Source organism: Culicoides brevitarsis, chromosome 2 (assembly GCF_036172545.1).
Source record: "Culicoides brevitarsis isolate CSIRO-B50_1 chromosome 2, AGI_CSIRO_Cbre_v1, whole genome shotgun sequence".
In the NCBI taxonomy this organism is placed as follows: Eukaryota; Metazoa; Arthropoda; class Insecta; order Diptera; family Ceratopogonidae; genus Culicoides; species Culicoides brevitarsis.
In genome coordinates this window covers 17,960,330-17,983,423 of record NC_087086.1, presented here as the reverse complement: position 1 = coordinate 17,983,423, position 23,094 = coordinate 17,960,330, and positions in this window count along the sequence as shown.

Here is a 23,094-nt window from a genome sequence, read left to right as displayed (position 1 = left end):
AAAATCATCACGTAGAACGGCATTTTTTAATCCAATTTATTTCTTTTTTTTTCTTCTTTTTATTATTAGTCGTCGTGTTTGCAGCATTTTTATGTTTATCGCGGGATGTTTTACAAGTGTTAAAATAAAATGAGCAAAAAATACGAGATTTGAATTGATAAGTGGATGTAAAATGGATTACTTGATGAACTTCAGAAATTTCGGTTAATTTGAAACAATTTCAATGGATTTACGGGAAAATAAGAGGATGAGACTTGTTTTGAAATTAAAACCCAATTCCCATCAAACTGTCTTCGGGAGCGACAGCACGAGAGTAGTGCCGAGTAACAAGTCTAACGTTAATGAAATGTCTGTCACTTTTAATGTAACACAAACATGAAACAAGACAAGTGCTTACATAGGTGATGATGATCCTATAAGACGAACAACGAGAAACTTTGCGCCAGAGAAAAATCCAAAGTGAAGTGAGTGTGAATGAAAAACGGGAAAAATAAACTTTTTTTTCTCTCTGCCTCCGTACATTTCAAATGTATAAAATATTACTTTTCCATTTTCTATAAAAATTTATCTTTTCAGTGCTGCTAGCGTACTTTTTTTTTCTTGCTCCTGTCAAATGTGTTCGTGCTGCCGCCTCCTTGCAAGGAACGAGCAAAAAATTATATTGAAAAGTTGCTGAACACGTCTCAATCACATATTTTATTACATTTTACTGATTCAACAACACATTTCTTGCGCAGCAGACAATTTTTTTTTCTTCGCCTTGACTCGAGAAGTTCCTAACAAGACTTGTTTCGAGTGAAATCCTTAATACTTTGTAAGATGATGTTTTAAGACGAGTTAGTACTTATTTTAGAGTGTATGGAAAATTTGTTCATCTGAAGAATTCGGGGAACAGAAGAAAAAAAATAAATGAAGCAAGTGTTGAAGAAGAAGTCATAAATAATGAGCACAGAACAGATATCTTCATTTTTTTACGAATTGAAGAATTTTTTTTTATTTTTGTAGTGCTTTTGTTTAAAGAAAAATAATTTTTTATTCATTTGTCATTTTTTTTAAAGTGAATTACGAGCAACAGACACAAGCTGACAAAATATATTTCAGCAATTAATTATTATTTATTAAATTTTGTGTCATTTTCTTGTAATTTGGAGATAAATTTATGGTAATGGACGTCATGAATAAATTATTTTGGTAACATTTTGTCAAGTAATTTTACTTCAAAAGATTTTATTGATTCGCGTTTTGAGTAAAATATTTTTTTTTATTTTTTGAATTTAAAGAATATGAAATATTGACAATATTTTAATTTAAAGAATTGATTTTTATATTATTTTTTTTTTATTAATTTTAATTTTTTTTATCGTTTTTTTTATAAATTAATTAGTAAGAAATAAAAAAAAATAAAAATTAGGTATAATTTTTAAATAAATTTTATTATGTAAAAAAAGCTAGAAAAAATATAAATTTGTGTTCAAAAAAATTATTTAAATTATAATAATAAATTTTTAAAAATTATTAATCAAAATTTATTCAAACGAAAATAATTATTTTGATTTATAATTTCTAAGAATTAGTTATTTTAATTTAAATAAATTGTTTGAACAAAAAATATAATTTTTTTTAAATTAAAATTCAAAATTTTAAATTTAATTTAAAAAGATAAAAATTAATTTATTATTTTGAAAAAAATTATTTTGATTTAAAATTTCTAAAAATTTATTTTTTCAATTTAAATAAATTTTTGAAACACAAAAAAAAAATTTTTAGCAAATTTTTTACACATAAAAATTATTTGAAAATTTAAATTTAAATTAAAAATATTAAAATTAATTTAAAAATATAAAAAAAACTAATTGTCAAAATTGAATTTTCACATAATTTTAATAAATTTACAACTCATTTTCAACCCTTTTTTTTGTCTAAAAATCGATTTCTAACCCCTTTAAAGCCCTTTGCACAACCACAGACAGCGAGAAGTAAAAATGAAAAATTACGTAAATTTACCTCCTTTAATTACACGATCATTATCCTCGTCATTTGTAACACTTCCATTCTATTATTTTTCCATTATTTTCATGTCTGTGTGCTAAATTTATGCACGTCATCATTTTACTTTCTGTATATTTCCTGTTTTTACGGCATTTCGGTATTTTTCCATCCAAATCCTTCTGTCTCTTCATTTCAAACCAAAAAAAAAAAGAAATATTTTCCATGATATTCAAAATGATTTGAGGAAAAAATAAAGTGAGATAATGAAAATAAAATAAATGACCCTCGATTACCTGGTTTCGACCAAAAAAAAAAGAAGAAGAAGAGTATCTAAATAACGGTAATGTGTATCAATTTAGTATACCCAGTGGACCACACCCTTCCTATTTATTTGCTTATCCATTTTATTTATCTTTCTATGCATTCTTTTTGCCGTATTTCCGTATTTTACGTGAAAAAAGACAACGACGCATGGTGTGATTGTGCAATAAAAAGGGAATAATGTGATTTGAGTCTCCTTATCGATCGATTGTAAAAATTGTAAATGTGTCCATTGAGGATTTAACCTTTTTTCGTGATGGAATGCATGTGACGTCAAAGACAGAGAGAATTCAATTATCACCCTTTTTTGCCACTTACGAGGCGAAACGAAGGTGTTGTCATGCTAGACACCTGTTATCGCAGATAAATCTATCACGGGACACGCGATGATGTCAAATAACCAACATTTTCTCGTAAAATGAAGAAAAAATGCCGACAAAGAAGAACAAAGAATATTAAAAACTATTTTTCCTCGTTAAATCTCTTCCGTTCCTTAATTCACTCGGCAAAAGGTGACCTTTAATTGGATGTCAGCAAATCTGTGTCGTAAATTAATATTAAGGGATCCCCATTAATCCACATTAAAAATCCGTCTCTCGTCTCGTATTTTAATTTAAACTATTCCACGAAGGCTCTGTGCTCCAGTGATTAATGTCTCCAACGTCGTCGACACACATTTTCCTCCTTCTTCTTCGTTTTTTTTTTATTATCTTGTTAATGAGGATCAAAAGACGTACCTTCCTTATGCGGAAAAAGTGTGTCATGTCAAGAACTAAAGGAGGCGGCAGAGAGAGAGAGAGTGTGCATGAAGGATATTAATAACTGTTTTAAAACAAACATTAACAAGACTCACATGACATCGCATGAAAAGTAGCGTGACTGTTGTGAGACAGGCGGCAACAAAAAAAAAATACAGCAGAAAATGAAGGAAAGGAAATGAGAGGGACGAACGGGTTTTAAGTCAATGAATAAACAACATTGCAATTATTTCACTTAATTAAGCATTTAATTTAATTTTGCTTTGGATGTCAAGGCATTGTTTACGCTGCGCTTGGATGGTGTGTTTGTGTGAAAGTGTGATTTAAAAACGAGGGAGGTGAGATAATTAGACACGTGAGTGATGTTGAAGAAGGTGTGGATGTGATGGAAAGAGGTACGAGGTGTGAGAAAGCAACAATTGGAGACGTTTATTAAGATGGAAGTATGGATAAGGGTGTGCCGGGGCGACATTTTAAAAGTAATTTTAGAGATTTAAAAAAAATATATATTAAAATTTTAATTAAATTAAAATTAAATTTCAATAAATTTTTAATCGAAATTCTTTCAAAAAAAAAAAATTTAATAAAAAAAAATTATTTTAATTTTTTATTTTAATTAAAAATTTTTAATTTTTTCACTATTTTTTAGTTAAAATTATTTTAATTTATAAAAAAATATATTAATTATTTTTTGAATATTTATTATTTTTGAGTTTTTATATCGTTTTAAATTTTATATTTTTAGTAAAATTTTTAATTCGTCATAAAATAATAAATTAGTTAATTTAAAATAATTAAATATTATTATTTTTTATGTTTTTTTATTTTATTTTTTAAATTAATTTTTAATTAAAGAAGATTTTTTCCTTGTCCTCATATTTTTTTAAATTTTTCAAAGTCATTCCATTTTAGTAAAAAAAATCTCTAAAAGCACTTAAAGATCCTTTCAAATATTTTTTTCACTGAAAATTTTCCTTTTATATCAACCCATTTCCGCATGAATCACAATACTAAATTTCGTTTTTCATCCACTCATGATCCACTCCAATTACCAAAAATACTGACAACACGACGATGTAAATGCTCGCAAACACAAAGCACCTCATAAATGGTAATTGAACCAAAATTGGACCAAAATGCATTTGCATATAAATTCAATTGCAAAAATTGGTTGCAAAATTTTACCTTTTCCATAACGAAATTAAATTCAGAAAAAAAATTGTTAAAAAAAAGATCGTTCGTCTTTTGTGTGGCTTTGTGCTCTTCTGACCTCCCACATTTCGTGTAAATGCTGTAAACAGTTTTCCAATTTTATAAAATTCGATGTAATTTTCTTTTTTTATTTTTATTTTTTTTTTATTAAATAATAAAAAATGAGAGGTAAAGTATCCTGTGGGAATGTCATGTGGTCAATATGCGGATGATGCATCCATTCAAAGGAGAGTTCATCTCTCGTCTGTTGCATGCATTTTTTTCATGTTCATGTAATTTTATCATGATTAAATTATGGATTGAAAAAAAGTATCAAAAAAGGAGAAAATTCTCGTTAGCCATTATAGTTTAGTACTTTTATGATAGACTCAAAGGCAAATATTTTCATTTCCTGATGCATTTTACTCTCGATGCAGGTCACTGTGTGCGTTATGATTAATATTTGCAGAGTTTATGCACCAGATACTTGCATTCATATGAAAAAGATTTTTTTTTGAAACTCATCCATTTATTCAATGAAAAATTTTTTTCTATTAACCAAATTGAAATGTTCGCAAAATGGAGCTTTGTAAATCCGAAAAATTGAAAAAAAAAACAATTTTTTTACAATTTTTTGGGAGTGCAATTTGCGTAGGTTTTTCATTATTATCATAAAATGTGGTTTTTGGTTGGAAAAAAAAATTAAAAAAAAATTGAAATTTGGGTAAAAAATTTTATTAAAAAAAAATTTTATTAAAAAATAAAATAAATGAAATAGAAAACAATGAAATAAATTTAAAAAATATTTAAATAAATAAAATACAAACATAAAAAAATAAAATAAAAAAAGTAATTAATCACGAAAAATCAATAAATACAATAAAAAAAATAATTTGCATCTCATTTCCTTTTAAAACAAATTTAATGTAACACTAACATTTTTTCTCATTTTTTTTTTTATTTTCAGAAGCAATTTTCATGGAAATGTCGAACAATATACCAACTTTAACGGTAAGTAAATTTTTATTTTCATTTTTATTACCAATAAAAATGTTCTTTTTTAAATAAACTCAAGTCACTTTAACGAACAAACAACAATGGCAACGACAAAAAATATTTTTTCTCATAAAAACGAACCTTTTTGACCCAAATATTGCACAAATTATCTTCAATTTTTTTCCCTCTTGTTATACAGACATTAAAAACTTCCATCTCATATTTTATCTTCGTCTCCCATTTTTTTCATTGTACATTAAAAAATGAAGTCTAAAGATAAATAAACAAATAAAGAAAAAATATTGAATTGAAATAAATTGAAGAAATGTGTCGCCTAAAGTGAAGGAATTTCTCTTTTTTTTCTCAACGAATGCTGCCGAACGCACAATACAACAAAACAACAAGCATTAGCTTTTCTAAGCAATTTTTGTGTGTGGCTTTCACGAGAAAATAGGCCAGAAGACACATTGCGAGCAACACAGAATCACAGAGAAAAAAAAGATATAGAAAAAGAATGAAAGAAAAACAGCCAGCAGTGTCAACAAAATATTTTCTATACACGTCACGATACAAAAAATGTCGAATGCCACGAGAACGACGAAAAATCCGTACAAAAGAAAATTGGAACGATAATAACAAAAGATTGTTTGGTTAACAATAAAAGGCCTTCAAGGCATGTTGTCTGCTGTTTGCTATAGTTTGCGATATATATTGTCCGCTTAAAGTTTTCCTTTCTTTATTATCATCTTCTTATTTTTTTTTATTCTTATTAGAAAAGTAGTTATCGTTCGCAAAAATTCCTCATCATCGATTCTTTCGAGGAAATTGATTTGCCCTTTAAGTACTTGATAAAATCTGAAGGCGTTGTGCTAAAAAAAAAAAATAAGAAAAAGAAAAAAAAATTAATTAATTCTTGACCTTTTTCAATTAATACTAAAGCGACCTTTGTTACTTGTTTCTTTTTTTTTATATTTTTTTTTTTTTTTGTAACAAAACCTTGACAGCCGCCTAATGAGCGAAAATCCTGTCAAAAATTATGAAAGCTCTATTTTTAGTCGCCTTTTGTCTTAATTTATTATTTCAGACTCCAGTTTTCATAATTTACGCAAATAAAGGAGACGACATGTGGAAAAATCCCTTTTTGCGTTCCTTCTGAATGGGCTTTTTGTTTTTTTTTTGCATCGTATGTTGCTGGCATTCACAGAAATTTATTATTATTATTATTTAGTTCAACAAAACAATTTTTTTTTGTTTTTGGATTTTTTTTAGAAATAAAAACAATTAAAAGTGGGTTGTTTTTTGTTCGAACGTCGACACAAAAGGGCTTTGTGAGTCTTTTGTGCTCGTTTTTCCCATTAAAAGCCTAGTTTTAATGAGATTTTTGTCTCTATCTCTCTCGTGACGTGTAATAACTCCCAACAGCAGCCATAAATTTTGGCATGACCTTCATTTGCATGGCAGCAAACTGCACCATTTGTTTATTCTCCGAATTCAGTGGTAATAAAAAATAAATTTGCCTCCCATAAATTTTCGTCAAATAAATTTCTGTTTCATTTCGTTTCATCCTTCTTTTCTTTTCTTGAAAGAATGAAGTCTCGTACCAACTTTTTTATTATTTATTATTTTTTTTTACTGGATTTTTATGAACGACAATGTTCGAGTTCGCCTGAATTGAATAAAAATATAAAAAAAAACAAAGGAATATTAGCATCACAGACGGCAAATTTATTGAAAACAATCAGTTTCCGCCTGATGTTACCCTCTTGTTTAATGTTTTTCCACTAAATTCTCGTATTTTTTACCGTTTTCTTGCTTTTTTCAAGAAAAATGAAGTAAAATCTTTTTAAATTGAAGCTCAAAGTAAATTTCTGACAAATTTCTTGGAATTCCGTGCAAATCTTTTGAGCCTTCGCGTGAATTTATTTTTTTCTTGTTACTTTATGACCATTTTTTGTCAAAAAAAGAAAAAAAACATCATATCTACAATAACAAATCTTTTTATTTTTGCAGGAAAAAAGTAAAAACATGAACCGGAGGCCACCGGAAAAATAATAATAAAAATAATACAAAATTTGGGGCACACACTAAAATACTGCCAGTAAGAGAAAAATGAAGTAACATATTTTTTGGATAGGAAAAAAAAGAAAAAAATATTTTTTGCCCGTATTTACAACGCACACATTTAGAACAAAAAAAATTCTTTTAAGGAAGTTGAGGGTAATCTTTAAATGATTTTTCTCCGCCATGCTGCAACAAAATCAGCTTTACTAAAGAAACAGTTTGGGAATTCGTTTTCGAGTTCATCTTGTACGACGAGGAGAATTATTGCGGTCATTTATCATGTTTTGTGCCTTGTCTTGTACAACTTTTACCCAATTTGTGTCTTGACATGTTTATAAATTTACTGCAGGCGGCTTGTTTTTATCTGTCTTGAGCTTTTTTCACCATCATGAAACGGGTTTCTGTCATGTCAGACGCCTTTTTTCTTTTTTTTTTGACTTAAAAGGTGCTAAAAAGGCTAAAAAATCGTTTTTTTCTGACGCATTGTCATAAAGTTCATTAAAACACTAATGAAACACAAAGAAAAATATAAAACCGGAAGTGGCATAAAAAAAAGAACTCACAATGGTCATTAAAGTGAAGAGGTTTAAAAAGTAAAAGCGCCTTTTTTATTGTTTTGCTCGCAAACACAAAAACTCACAAGTCAAGCACAGGTAAAATGACACGAAAATGACATCCATTCACAGAAAAAAAATCCATCAACTCGGAAAAAAAGTGAACAATAAAATTCAGAAGAGTTTCTTAAGTACATGCTTCTATGCCACACACTTTTTTATGACATTCGCAGACATTGCATGTCGTTGCCGAGTCAAGAAGCAAGAGAACGGAAAATAAAAACGAGTGAATTGGTCGTAAAAATATCCTATTTTAGTTTATTTGCCATGCGATGCGGTTTTTAGTGACTTTTTAGTGTTAAATAATGTTCCATGCATCTGTCGTATAAACAACATGCGTCAAGAAGAAAAAAAAATGCAAAAAATTTCGAATCGATTTTCTTTTTGCGGCGAAAAATGACACGAAATTTTCTTTTGTTGAAATTCACACCCACTTCATAAAAATAATTTTTATCGCTTCTTTTTTTTCTCGGTGTGATAATTCCGACACTGTTTCATATCACTTCCCTACCAATTATCTCGCCTTATGTTGTATGGCTTTCGTTTCTTTTTTCGCGGTATTTTAATGTTTTTCGCAAGTAAGTTACAAACAAAGTCGAGGAAAAACTTTTTTTTTGTGAATGCGGGCTAATGATGGAGACTTCTGTTTAATATTTAATGAAAACAAGCATGGAAAAAAATTTGTGGGGAAGAAAACATGAAATGAAGAGGAGGAAGAGAGAGAGAGAAATTAAATAAATAATAAAAGATGACATAATGAGAGGGACAAATAATTTATTAGCCATGCTTGGAACGTTGTAACGAGGTTGTTGTGAATTTTTTTTTTCATACTTGAAAATTCAAGTTGTACGGTACTAAAGACTTAATTAGGATTATGAAAAGGGATTATGTGGCATTTTCAAGTTTTTTCAGAGCTTTAATGTAATTGAGACTGATGAATTTAATGCTGGGAGGAAAGTAGAAAAAAATTAATCTGTTTATTATATTAAATTAATTTAATGAGATGGCTAGAAAGGCTTTTGGTTACAAAATTAATTAATTTTTAAAGAATTTTTAGAAAAATAAAATTATAAAAGTTGAATTTATTTTTTATTATTATAAAAATATCGAGACTGTCGAATTTTTGAACAAAAATATTTCATTTCTTAATAAATTAAATTAAATAAATAAAATAATAATTAAAATAAATAAATAAAGCTAATGCAGTTCTAATTAATTTTAAAAAAATAAAGAACCCAAATTAGAATTTTTAAACTAAAACAAGTTAAATTTGGTAAAATAAAATTAGAATAAATTAATTTAATTTTTTTATAATAAGAAAGTTTCTTAAAGAAACCCGTATAAGCTTAAATAGTATTTAAAAATTAAATTAAATAATACTAAAAATTTAAAAAAATATTTATTTATTTTTTTTCATTGTTAATGAATATTAAAAACTTAAATATTTTTTAAAATAAAAAAATAATTGAACTTTTCAAACGGATTTTATTTGAAATATTTTTACTTATAAAATTTTTTATTTAACCTAAAAATTTCCCTTACAAAAATAATTAATTCATTCGCAAAAAAAATAAATCAAGTTAGTAATTTAAATTTTTTACAAAAATAACTCTAAAAAATTTAAATAAATAAAGTGAAAAATTAGCAAATTAAATAATAAAAAATAATGAATAATGAAACAATTAAATAAAATAAAATTTTTTATTCAAAAGCCATAAGCTACCTTGTATTATAGTTTCAGATATAAAAAAAAACTTTAAAAAATACAAAGAACACAATTTAATTCAATGTACATTTTATTCATTTGCTCATCCATTCATTAAAGCAAATTAAAACTTTTTCTCCTCTTTTCTTCAATTTATTTCACGATTTTTTTTACAACTATTATTTTATTACGTTTTTTATGCATTTCCCTTCCATCCATCCGTTGATTGTCTCAAATACATGAGCAAATATTTTTTTAAATGATTAAATTAAATTGCAAGTAAACTTTTTTCCACTGTTTTTCTCGCCATGTTTGCAACAACAACAACAACACAATGAATAGGTTTTTATTTCGTCTTAAATGGGTTTAAAACTAGCTACCAACATAAAAGTAAAAACAAAAGCAACAAGACAATCAATTTTGTTGCTTCTCTTTCTCTCTCCCTCGTTGCATTGTGGCACGGTCGAAGAGCCTTTCTTGCAGAAATTTGTTTCGAATTCACTCAGTTGTAGTTAAGTTGCTTGTTTTTCGCAACTAACAACGCTGCATTTGATTGTCGCTGCTTCATTATGTCCTCTGAAAAAAACAAAAAAAAAATGAATAAAAATAATGAGATTTATTATTAAAAAGATTTACTTGGGCATACAAAAGTGTTTTTGTTTGATTTTTTTGTGTTTTTTCTTCGAACTCGTTATGAATTTATTTGAATAAACGAAAAGTTTCGAGATTTTCACAAAATATTTCAAATTAGTTAACAACCGACTTGCCACAACAAAAAATCGTTACATTAATTAAAAGTTGTCAAGAACTAATTTTCCAACACAAATCACTCGACATTGGACTACCTCAGTTCTTTCAACCATGAAGAAGCACATTTTGTGACAAAAAACTTTTTTTACGGTAATAAATTGTGTGGCTTTGACTCGTCAGCTGCTGCAATGTCTGAGCAACGCAAAAAAAAAATGCTTGTGAGAAAACTTTATTTTTGAATAAATAACGAAAGATAGCAATGAAAAAAAACTTTAAATTCTTGTGAATTTCTCAAACCTCATTTTCAGCATCTTTACGAGAAAATAATAATTTTATAACTCAAAGTTGAGAAAATGTAGGAAAAAATCAAAAACTCATCATAAAAAGTGAAAAACTATTGAAAAGTTTTTTTTTTATTTTTATTATAAATTGAGGTTTTTTGCTCATTTCAATTTTTTTTTTAAATTCAGGATAAAAATAAATGTAATTAAGAGAGAATTAATACATCTCGAAAATTACAAAGGACCTGTTTACTTAGGATGATTGTTTAAATGTTTGTGCAAATAAAAAGGGACGAGCCCCAAAAAAATGGACATTACAAGTTAATCAAAAAAGTTGCTCGTAAAATAATTACCCAGAGAGATTTTGACCCGAACAAAAAATTTTACAATTTTATTTTCAATACGCTTGTCGGAATTAAGTCCATATTGAGATGATGTTCGAAAACTTTGCCCTATAAAGTGTATCATCTGATCATTTAAAATAGATAAAAATATTAACTTTATTGCTTGAACATGACTTTTCTATTCAGTTGTAGAGTACATGGCAAGTTGGATACAAAGCAAGGTTGGGAAAACGGAAAATTTTCAACCTGTAAAAAAAAGAAAAAAAATTTTGAAAGTTTGTAAATTTTTAATTAAAAAAATAATATAAATAATTTAATTAATGATAAATTAAATCACAATTTATTAAATTAAAATTAAATAAATAAAAAATTATTTAAATAAATTTAACTAACGATTAATTTATTAATAAAATTTATTATTTTTATTTAATTTTAATTTTTTTATTTAATTTTATTTTATTTATAATAAAATGATTTAATAAATAAATAAAATAAAATTAATAATAAATTATTTATAATAAAATTATAATAAATTTTAAATAATTTTTAAATTTTAATTAAACTAAGTTTAAAATTAAATTAATTTAATTTTTCAGAATTTCATTAAAAATCATTAAATTTTTATATTTTAAATTTAAATTATTTTTTTTTATTTTTGTATTAAATATTTTGTATTTTTGTAATTTTTTTCTATTTATAATAAAATTTTTATTAAAAAAAAACTTTTAAAAAATATCCAATAATAGAACAAAGTTTAACGGGTTTTATTAAAATTTTCTCTAACATTTTAATTAAAAAAAAATATGATGTCAAAAAGGTTGTTGCTCAGGTTTTTAACTCAGATTAATAGAAATATAATCAAAACCGGATAAATTCCAATCCCTGTTTTCTATTCACACAAAAAAGTAGTACTTCAGTGGCATCGTGAAAAAGATAATAAAAACATGAGAAAAATATGTTGCACAACTTTTTATTATTCTACTCGTCCGTACAATGGCTCGGGATTTCCCCACATACTCATCTCGTTGCCGCCTTTGCCCGTACCTTATCCTTTTTCGAAAAATATAACAAGCTAGTGCTATTATAAAAGATAATATTTAATCCACAGTGCAGACATAAAAACGAAATTAAAACGATAATTTTTATTTCAAAAGGTCTTTCCGTTTTTCCTTGCTGCTGTTCCACGAAAATGCTTTCCGTGTATTGAATGCCTCGAGACGAAGTGAAAAATGTCGTAAATTTATTTAAAACGCTCATTTATTACGAATAACGAGAGGCAGTATTAAAAGCATCAATGTATGAAAAATGGCTTTCGAGAAGTCGAGAAAATAATAAAATAGGATTAAAAATTTTTATTAAAAAAAAGACTGCGTTGAAATTGAATTTTGCGAAAGCCTCTTTATGCGCCCATAACATGCAGCGAAATTGAATTGAGAGGCGTTTTTTGTAACAATTTCGAATGCAACTCTAATTGCACTTTAACGAACCTCTGATAACGTGACGATGACTGACGTTCATTTCAACGCACAGATGCTCAAAGATATCCATTTCGGATAAATTTCCCTATATGTCTATCAAATTTCGATTTTAAGGTGAATTATATGGGAAAATGTTTGAGTTTTCCATTTTTGAGAGTTTTAGAGCACATTTTAACTCTAATTGCAAAATTTTGTGGTATGTTGCCAGGTAGATCATCTGATTGCAAGAAATATCTGTTCTCTCGTTGGATTTTCTTTGTTCGGCATTTCGTTGGTTTTTGACACAAGACCCGACATTCGATCCATTTTGAAACGTTTTATCTGCTTTTATTGTGCACACAGATGACTTTCAGCCGAAGCATGTTCTTGGCTTTGACAATTTTTTATCTCAAATACGGATCATGTGAGATGATGATAATGCACTTTAATTCCCGACATCATATAACGTCATTTACTGGTGCAATTATTTGCCGTTTCACACACAGACACAAAAAAAGAGAAGATCAAACAGAGTAAAAATGTCATGATGTCAATATTTGATATCAAAAGGAAAATGTTACGAGATACGAGATTAAAGCGGGACTCTTTTGAAACGAAAAAAAAATATTGTATAAAATATCAAATCCTCTGACCTACTTTTTGTTAGTTTGTGAATACTACCAGCAGCAACTGAACTAAATTTTACTACTTTAAAAATATGAAAAAAAAGTAGCTATAAAGGCATATTAACAAGAGTTTTACTCATTTTATGCACCTAGTTATAGTTCTTTGACGTTATTTAACGTTTTAATAAATAAAAAAGCTGTAAAATATGAGTAAAGTGTTCTTAAACATGTTTAACGTGCGCTTGTTTGTTACACTGCTGGCTTTTTTATCTGAGTAAAAAATTTCACTAACGAGCTCACCTGGCAATTTTTTGTTGTTGTTATAGAATTACATTTTTTTGGTGTGTACCTTTTGATTTTTAACTCTCGTTTTTTGTTGAATTTTTCTGAAGTGGATTTTTCATCGAGCAGTGTCAAGTTAAAGTTTAAAAACTAAAACAAATAAAGATTGATAAATATAAAATGTATTTAATGGGAAATTTTAAAGGTTTTTAATCAAATTTCTTTTAAATTTTTAAATTTAAAAAAAATATTTCAAATTAAAAAATTAAATACAATTCTTTTAAATAAATTTTTATATTCAAAATAATTATTTTAAAATTATTTTTTGTCTGAAAAGTCATCAAAACATAATTTATTAAGAAAATTTATTTTTTTTTAAATTTATTTAAATGCTTTATACTTGTAATAAAAATTTTTCACCCAAAAAAATAATTTTTATTATATTTAAATTAAATTTAATTAAAATTAATTAATTAAATTAAAATTATTTTTTTAAAATAAATTTCTGGCTTTTCAAGTCATTAATTTTTTAAAAATAATTTTACATTTATTTTAAATCTTTTTCAATAAAGAAAATATTTAAAAAATTAAAATTTAGATTGAAAGTTAAAATAAACTTAATTAGATCTCCTGAAAAAGACAAAATTAATTAATTTATTTTTTTTAAACAAAAAAAAAATTATTTTAAAAATTTGCTTTTAAACAAACACAAAACGACATCTTCATTAAAAAATTTTCTCACACCAACCAGCACACAATAGGATTCTCAAACAAATAAACGGAAACCATCTCTAAAGGCATCTCTTCGTCTTCTTCTTCTGGCATTAAAAAATAAAAAAAGCTCCTAATAATATAAAATAAAATAAAATAAAGAAAAGGTAATTTAGTTCCTTCCTGCGAAAATGAAGAAGCTTCCGGTAGACTTAATGAAGAGCCGTCCAACACTCAGTTTTCTTTTTTTTTTGCGTTGTCAGTTACTAACTAGCCATCCATTCAAGATTCTTTTCACAAAATTTTTATTTTTTTTTTTACAAATTGAACAAAGAAAGAAAATATTTTTCCTGCATAGTGGAATGTCTGAAAAAGAGAAGTTTTTCGTCATTATTTGAGAGAAAATTTTAAAAGATACACATAATTGTGTGATAAAAGTTGGAAAATTGTAAAACAATATAATGAAGTAGTCCCGTATTGTAGGAAATATTTTTCCTTGCACAAAAACACACACACACAAAGAAAGGAAACGAGAAAAGAAGAAAAACGGAAAAGACATTGTCTTGTCTAGTTTTGTTATATTTGAATGTTTCTTATTGTGTTTTATTAGTCGACAACAACGACAGCAACGACGGAGTGGAATGCAGAAGAATGGCATTTTGTAATTTAAGAGTTCCGTTTTTCGTCTTTGGTTGTCTCATTTCCTTCTTCTTCTCTCTTTTGTGACGAGCAAAGCTGAGTATTTGTGCAAATTGCGTGAATTTTCTTCATTTGTTTGTTTTTTGAGGGAAGAAAAATTTTTTCTTTAATCAAAAATTATTTTCAAGTAATTTTTATCCATTAACTTACCATTAACGTCTTGTCAAACACAAAAAAAATGTTCAGAGATAACATTTATCGGCGATTCTCTAGTGTATCGTAATTCCAATCGATCTGCATAAAAAATTGTATGAAAATGGATAAAAGTTGCTTTCGAGGGAAATTTGCTTGAAGAATATCCCAAAACAAAACGAATGAAGAGAAAAACGACTGCAGAAAAAAATGAGAGATTTTTTTTCCTTTTACATAGCACTAAAGTCACGTCTTACACACCATTGAACGATTATAATAATGATGATGTGCTTCAAAAAGTGCTGCTTGAGTGTGTGTTGTAAAGTTCTACTCATTGAAGTAGAGCAAAAAAATAAAAGTAAAAAAAGGGAAAATGACTCTTAAAGTATCGATGTTCGGTATATGTGTGACGACATGACACAGAAAAAATTCCACTTGAAAAAATTTCCACTCGACTTGAGATAATTTTATTTAAAATGCTTCGATAATATTTGGATTATCAATCAAAATCAGTCATTTGGTGCATTTTACGAGAGTTTTTTTTTACAAAAAATTGCAATGAATTTTTATTGCATAATTTTTCATGTAATTTTAATTTTTTTTTTCAGTAAAAAAATGTTAATTTTTTTTTTATGATTTAAAAATAATCAACAAAATGATGAATGAAAATATTTCGACATAATTTCCTCCTTTAACATTAATTTTGTCAAGTCTTACGATAAGACACCCACTAAAATTAACAAAAAAAAAAATGTCGTTGTCATAGCGAGCTTATCAAATTTTTCGTAACGTCACTAATTCGCATTATTTTTCTTCATCTATTTATTTACAGACCGGATCAAATCTTGACAAAAACAACCAACAACGGATTAGAATGTTCCTTTCCGGGCCATTAAATTAATTGTACAGCGCAGAAAAAAAAAACATCTCTCGACCACTGTTTTTCGACAGACACAAACATTTGGTGAGTATTTCTGCTGGTTAAGTCACGTTATTAATGAGAATTGGTGGTTAAAACGCGCAAATAAGAATTTTCTTAAACGACGCATAAAATTGGCAATTTATTACTCGAGCCCGAACGTTAAGTGATATTAAGCGATATGATTAAAAAAAACTTAATTAAAGCAAATTTTTACTGTGATAATTTTTTTAATCAACGAAATTTCTGTCATGTGAAAATTTTTAAACAAATAAAAATTGAAAACGATACAGAATAAATAAAAAAATAATAATGATATAAACCAGAAAATAAATATTTTCATTTATCCAACATCAGTTTTTATTTGTTTTTAAGCATATTTATTGCCAGTGCGCAAATGTATGCAAAATATGAAAAAAAAACTTTAATAAAATGCACTTTTTGCGATTTAACCGCATTCCCATATTTATTTACTTTAAATTATAATAATATTTTTTTGTATAATTTTCACCATTCTCATTCATGATTATTATTGTTGAAATAATTAATATATATGGGCTATCATATTGATACGTAATATGAATACGAATGATGAAATAAAAATTTATTTTATTATAAAAATTAACATAAGTGGATTTCGATATTTATGTACTACACACTCACAATTAGTGAAAAATATTTGACCAAAATAATTTCAGTGGTTTAAAAATTTATTTTAAACGTAATATTTATTTTAAAAAAAAAATATTAAAATAATTTTTCATAATCTTTTCAAATTTTTCAGATTTTTTTAATTATATTAACCTGAATTTTTATCAAAAAAAATATTATTAAATTTTTTCCAATATTTTAAAATATTTAAATAAAAGTTAATTATTTAATTTATAATTTTTTCAATTAATAAAAAATTATTTATTATTTTTATTACATAATTAATTATTTTAAATAATTTAATTATTTAATAAAATTAAAAATTATTTTGTGAAAAAATGTTTTAAGAACCCGTTTTATCGTTTTAAAAAAGTCTTAAATTCTTTAAGAAAAAAAATAATGAATAATTAAAAATAAAAATTCATAAAATATTTTTTTTAAAATAACTTTCAAATAAAAAGTAAAAATTTAAATTTAACTGTAAATATTTTTTTCTGTCCTTTGAGAATTATTAACTTTTTTATGAAGTAGTCTCAGGTGTTTTCTCTGCAAAAATGACTAAAAAGGTCACCAAAAATATTTTTCATGATTTTTGGGTCTACAAGTCATTAATATGAAAATATATAAAAAAAAAACAAAAGGACAAAAAAATCGTAACCACTTTACCTGCCATTATTTTTATTACATCTAATTCCTTCCATGTTCCTCTTGTAACATGACATGGCTCTAAAAAAACGAAAAAAAAAATTTTTATATTCCAGTCCTCATCTGCAATTCAACCCTCGACGCGAGTTCCGCACAATGAGCCACTATACTTTCATGTGTTTTCTTGTCTGAGCCTCTTACTATCAGCGTCAGAATAAATGTCAGCACTATTTATTATTATTATAATGGTTGACTTGGAAAAAAATTGTAAATAAGAGAAAAAAAAAATTTTCTTCTTGCATACAATTTTCATCCAGACAACAGCAACACATGTGACCCAATAAAATGTTCAAAAGACAATAATATAGTGAATGAAAGGAGAAGCGAAGAGAGACAAGCAAACATTATCCTTTCATTTTATTTGTACATTCTTTGTCGTCGACGCTGTTGTCATTTATACGACTGGAAGCCACTCACATTTGTGGATTGTGTGGAATATGAAAGTGATGTGACAGTTACTTAGTTACGGACGTGATGTGAGTTCAAAAATAGAAAAAAAAGAGACAAAATTCATAGAAAAGTGAGGTCAAATAACTCGTAAAGACACACTTTTTGTCGCACTAAAAGCCTCGAATTGAATTTTCATTTAAATATTTATCAAAATCCATTGAAAGTTCATTCGTTCCTGACTTTTTCTTAGAGTTGGCATTATCAATATCGTCTTACAAGACGACGAAAAAGACAATAAGTACGGCAGACAACGATATCTGATATAATGCAGATGAGACCTCTTACGAAAGATTGTCTAATATATTACCGTTAACAATTTACTTTATGCCACTTCTTCTTTCGGCTTCGTTCTTATCTCACACGACTTAACATGCGAGAAAATATTTTTACAGGTATTTTGCATTTAAAAGGAGTCAGTGAAGGCAAGGATGTCGTTTTAGTGAAAAAATATTGCGAGAAGACGGAAATTTGACTCTCGTACGTCTTTACGTTACTTGAAAATAAGAAACTTTCGCAGAATATTGGGAAAGTTATGTTAGTAGATGCTTTATTATTGCAATTTCTTGCTCGATGAAAACATGTGTGGTTTCTCTCGCAAGTGCTTGTTTAATCAAAATAATGGAACGGGTTACGCGAAAAAAGGGTTGATATTGAAACATGAGGAGAGTCAAGAAAGATTGTAGTTTTTTAGTGTTAAAAATTATTTAAAAATAGACGATTTTTTGTCATTTTTTAAACTTTCTTTTGAAAATACGTTAAATTATAAATTTAAAAAAAAATATTTCTCAATATTTTAAACTTTAAAAAAAATTTTAAGAGGAGGAATTTTGGGTTTTTTTTTTATAAATATGTATTTGAAATATATTGATGATTAAATATTAAATATCATTTAACTAAAATAATTAATTAAATAATAAAAAAAAAATAACTTTTTAACGTATTTTAAATATACAAAAAATTTTAAAGTTTAAAAATAATTAATTAATTTTTAAAAAATAAAATGTAATTATATACATTTTTAGTTTAATTAAGCCAAAAAAATATAATTTTCATTAAATTTTAATATTTTTTTATCATTTTTATGTGAGATTTTTTTTCAAAAAATTAGGTGTCTAAAAAGAAATATTTTTTAAAAATTTTCTTGCTTTAAAAATTGCAAAAAAAAAAAACAGCCCTTTTCACTATTTTTTTTATCATGTATGCTATTGTCACGTCACAACAAGCAACAACTTCACTCACTATTATTACAACAATTTTTCAATTTCCATAAATATACTTTTCGTCTTCCGCAGCAATTTTCTGCCTTTCTTCTGAGACAGCAACAAACATCGTCATCGCCAAACAAGTACTCTGTAAAATTTGCATCAATAACAATCATCGCTTCAAATTTTTTTCTTCGTACAGTGTCTTGTTCACAAAATCCTTGTTGACGGAAAAAATTTCCCTAAAAAAAAGAAAAAAATAAAACTTTAAATTATGGTGACGTCAAACTACGAAAAAGAGAAACAAGGACAAACAAAGTTTTTTTTTCGTACGATAAGAACATTGTAACGCGGTAATGACACATGAAAACAACAGAAAAAGGAACATAACAAGCATCCCAAGTATCTGCAGAAAAAATGCTCCCAAAGGACATTTCAAGTGAAAAATTTAATGTTTCATTCGTTTTCTTGTGTGTTGAAAGCAAGCAAAAAATGTATAACAACCAAAAGTTCAAAAAAAGAAGGAAATGTTGAAAAAAAGTTGATCTTCATTTTTTTCTTCTTTTTTAAAAAAAGGAAGTGAATGAAGAAGAATGTCGTCTTGAGGATACAAGTACCTACCAAAGTTTTATCATTATTAATTCTGTAATCTTTTTGGTCGTGTATATTTTTTTGTTGTTCCGTGAACTTGTTCATTACTATTGCGAACATTTGACTGCGTTATTTTTTTATGAAGATTATTTTTCATCCATTTTTCGCCATCGTCGCCATATTTCGCGCATTTGTTCATTATCTCATTTCATTTCAATTATTTTTTGTTATTCATCTGTCATCACGGGAGACTTTGGGACCGTTGTTGCTGCTCATCTTACTTCAGGGACGCTCGCTACTTGAATTAATTTAATTTATTTTTACCTACGCACGAATTTTTTTATTTTTTTTTTTCATCGTAACGTGTTCCAAAGGGAAAAATATCTAAATAATGATAAAAAAAAATGAAAATTGGAACAAAAGTTGTTAGCTTTTATCTCTCGACACACGGATAAAAAATGAAATAAATTAAAATGAAATTAAAAAATGTGTCAGAAAGCAAGATTATCTTGTCATTCCATTGAGCGCTTTGATCAACTTTGTTGATAAATTTAAAAATTTTTTTTTATTATTATAATTTTGCAAAAAAAATATTTTTTTCCATTCGCTTTAAATTTCACTTGTGACACGCATTTGATTTCAAGTTGTCACAAAAAAATCTAAATATTTTTTGTTTTTGTCTAAAACGTGCCGCATTTCACTTAAAAAAACGATGCGAATCGATTTTGCGATTAAATTTTATTTTTTGCTCAACATCATCTGCTGCTGTCTTCCACATTAAATCGAGCCGGATGTGCAAAAAAGGTGCGAATCGCTAAAAAAATAATAATATAAAAATAAAATGAAAACACCTGAGAGCAAAAAAAAATATTTTGTCGTGTGAGGGGGACTGAATATCAGCAGGATAACAGCAAAAAAAAAAGAGGCGTCAATAAAACGTTTTTTCCGCATGTGTATCGGTATCCAAATATTGATATAAGCATTTTCCCTTTTTTTGTATTTCCTGCTTCGGGTGTATTATTTGCATCCATCCATCATGTATTAGCGATGCCGATGCGATGTGTGCGATGACTGATTTGATTGAACTTTTTTTTCTTTATTTCGACACCGCATTGATATTATATCAGTACAAATAAATAATTTGAGTGTTGATGTTCTATTTGATGCCGGCACGCTTCAATACCTTCAATGAAAAATTCGGAAAAGAGAAAAAAATCAATCAAAATGTCACATCAGCAAATTTTAGAGCAATTGTGTGGGTGACATCATCAAATAATAATAATAACACTATGAAGCGTGAAATTATTTAAAATTTGAGGACATTTGTAGGCCAAATAACTGTCAAAGGCGCTTTATTAATTCCCAACTTCTCATATCGCGAAATTTAATTTAATCGCCCGCTGCGCTGTTTTCAAAAAATTTTAATCAAATGTCGGGAAATGTCCATCCACGGGTAAAAACTATCGAGCACAAGCCTTGGAACAATAATATTGCACAATAATATTTATTGCCATATAAATAATTATTTATATGGCATAATAAATATAATTATTCAAATATAGGTCAAAAAATTTATGGAAAGTAAATAATTGTGGAAAAAATTATGGGAATTTTGGAAAAAAAAATTTATTTAATTTTCAAGTTTGACTGAATCTTCTGAATTTTCATATATTTACAAAATTTCCTTGAACATTATGAGTAATGTTTTAAATTTTTACGTAAATGTTAGTAATAATAAAAAAATACGAATTTTTAAAATAAAATTAAAAACTATAAAAAATTAAAAATAAAATAAAAATAAGAATAAATAAATTAAAATTAAATTTTAACAATATTTTGCAATATATTGCAATAAAAAAATTTTCATTCAAAAAGATTATGATAAATGAATAATTTTCTTAAAAAATTATTCTAAATAAATAATTGTCAAAGAAAACTATGGAAAATAAATTATTTGTATTTTTACTCCAATAATTTTTTAAGAAAATTATTTATTTTTCATAATCTTTTCGAATGAAATTTTTTTATTGTTATTTTATCGAAAAATATTTTTAAAATTCGTTTTTAACTTTTTTTATATTTTATTTAATTTTCATTAATTTTTTAAAATTATATTTAGAAATTTCGTATTTATAAAAATTATATTGTTCCAAGGCTTGATTGAACAAAACATAAATTTAACGTATTGCAAAAAAAAAATTGTCGAGATAAGTCGGATTTTTGTCATGGTGTTCGGACATCGAGTTAGTGCAAGCAAAGCATGATACGTAAATGAATGAAATTCAATTATGTTAGCAAATTTGCTAAAATATGTGTGTCGATTTAGCTTGGATCTACTCTTCCGAGAGATTGCATGGCAAATGATTGATTTTTTGATCTATTGATTTATTTTTAACTTTTCATTAAAAAGTCATGTAGAGAATTTTTGGGGCAATAAAAGATGAAAACCTTTCATTTACGGCTTTCTCTTTTGGGTATCGTCTGAATGAATTGCAAAAAAGGTGCACAAATAATAGAACGAGATGTAAATTCGAGAGTAATCTAATGAAAAATGCATCCTTTCCTTTCGTTCGTTCATTCGTTTGCACAAATTTTACACCTTTTCAACAATCATCCGTACATTGCATGTCGGAAAATTAGAATAAAATCATTTAACTCATCTCTCTGTTTCTCGGGTTTTTTGGTCCGTTTTGCATCTAAACTACGGTAATGGCTTTATAAATTAGTGATATCTGAGTTGTAAATTGTCTGAAACATTTTTTTTTTGTTTCTCGTACAGTAAATTGCATTTAAACATTGCCATGGGAAACGAATTCCGCATGATTTTATTTCCTTACAACTCTCTCTCTCTCATTTTATTCAATTCTCCACAAGATAATGGCTAAAATTTTCAGTCGGCAACCATGACAACCAAATGCAGCTTTTCTTTTATTTTTATTTTTTTTTGTGTGAAATTGGCAAAAAAATTAGCACAAGAAGAAGGAAGAAAATACGAATTAATTTCATTTAATGGAATCGTTTAAAAAGTAATTGAGTGGAATCATCATCTCAGTCTCTCTCTTTTTTATGATGCGTTGCGACGACAACAGCATCGACATCGTTTTTGGTCGTTTGGCAACTTGCGGAAATGTAAAAGTAATGAATGGATTTGGATTGCCAAGAAAATGATTGATGTGCCTTGGAGCGATGTTTACCGCAAAAATGTCCTAATTTCACACCAAAAGTAAAAAAAAATAGTGTGTGGCATGGAAAAATATCACCTGTCACGTCTCTGTCACCAAAATGTATTTTACATGCCGACGATTAAAAAAAAAATTGTTCAATCAATCACGCCAATCACTGTCCACAGGCACAACATGACGGTTTCATGAGACACGATTTTTTTGCGACATGCTAAATTACTTAATTAGGGAGTATTAACGGACTTTGGAACGAGTTTAGCTTGAAATTTTTATTTTTCAATAACCAAGTGATTGTTTTAACCACGTGGTTTTTAGTTCAAAATAAAAAAAATAAAGTAAAAATTATTTTTCAACCACGTGACATGACTTAGTTTTATACCACGTGACTTTAAATTTTTAAACCTGAAAAGATTTCGAGCCAAGAGACGTTAGAAGTTTTCGAACCACGTTACCTTAAAAATTTACAAACCACGTGAC